This window comes from Carlito syrichta, unplaced genomic scaffold (genome assembly GCF_000164805.1).
Source record: "Carlito syrichta isolate Samal-C Ts95f unplaced genomic scaffold, Tarsius_syrichta-2.0.1 Scaffold303669, whole genome shotgun sequence".
In the NCBI taxonomy this organism is placed as follows: Eukaryota; Metazoa; Chordata; class Mammalia; order Primates; family Tarsiidae; genus Carlito; species Carlito syrichta.
In genome coordinates this window covers 99,855-101,145 of record NW_007247765.1, presented here as the reverse complement: position 1 = coordinate 101,145, position 1,291 = coordinate 99,855, and positions in this window count along the sequence as shown.

Genomic DNA, 1,291 nt, shown 5'->3' with positions numbered 1-1,291 from the left:
AAAAAAAAAAAAAAAAAAAGGAGAATGCATGAATAAAGTCTTATACACTCAAACAATGGCAAACCATATAAGTTAGAATGAAAAGATCTGAACTGGAAGCTCAAACTGTGGGACTACGTGGATATGCCACAAACATGATACCGGGTGGAGAGCAAGTTGCAGAATAATACGGATCATCCCACAGTTTACATACGGTGGTAAAACACTCAGCACGACCAGCCTCTGCCTTAGAACTCACTATTACACTCCTGCTTATTCTTTGTGTGCACACTGAAGACCTAAGGAATGTTCACCCTAATAGTAATAGAAAATCAAGGTTAAAAAGATTATTAAGGCTGAGGCGGAAGGATCACCTAAGCCCCAGCAGGTCATGGGTGCAGTGGCCATGAGCGTGCCACTGCACTCCAGCCTGGGCGACAAGAGTGAGACTTCAACTCAAAAACATTTTTTAAAAGACTATTAAGTTTCCCCCAATGGCAGGGACCAAGCCGACTTTGTCCTAGAAATCAGAGTCCTTCAAGTCGGATGACAGATGTCCCATCTCCACTCCACTCCTCACCCAGGACACTTCATCTCACTGAGCTTCAGCTTTCTAAAGGAGGCTGACAACACCCGCCTTGCAGGATGAAGTGAAATAATGCGTGCTGAAGTGTCACACAGCAGCTCTCACGCTTGTTTTTGGCCTAATCAGCCAAGAAGTCGCATGTAATACCCCACTGCAGGAGAAAAATGCCGACTCTGCACCTTTTGCGCCTTATTTACTATATGGTCAAAAGGGGAAAAGTCAGAGAGCACAGGGAGCGGCAGCCCTCGCCTTCCTCCTCCTCCCTGTCCCTAATTCAGCTGCCTCCTAGGCTTTCTATACTTAGCACAAAATGTAAAAAAATTAAATGGGGGGGGGCACGAAACCGTGACCTTGGTACAAATTTCATCCCGCCAAACTCCTGCCTCTCCCTCCCCACGCCACTCTCCTCCCCGCTGGCGGCCCGGGAGGCAGGTGAGCCACCTCGCAACCAACCGGCGTGGTCACTAAAGAGGCCACAGAAATGACAGCGCGACGTCGCCTGGGCTGGAGGGCTGTTTGTTGGCAAGTACGAGCTGGGAAAGCTGTGCGGACTGCAAGCGCCCACCTTGCGGAGGGGAAGGCGGAACCCGGCAGCTGAGTTCGGCGACCTGCCCAGACACACGGTCCCTGCATCCGGACCCACGCAGAGCCGGGTGCGCCGGGGGCCGCAGGCTCGGAGGGCAACCGAACGGACCCCCGGCCCGCGCCCTCGGGCACGCGAGGACC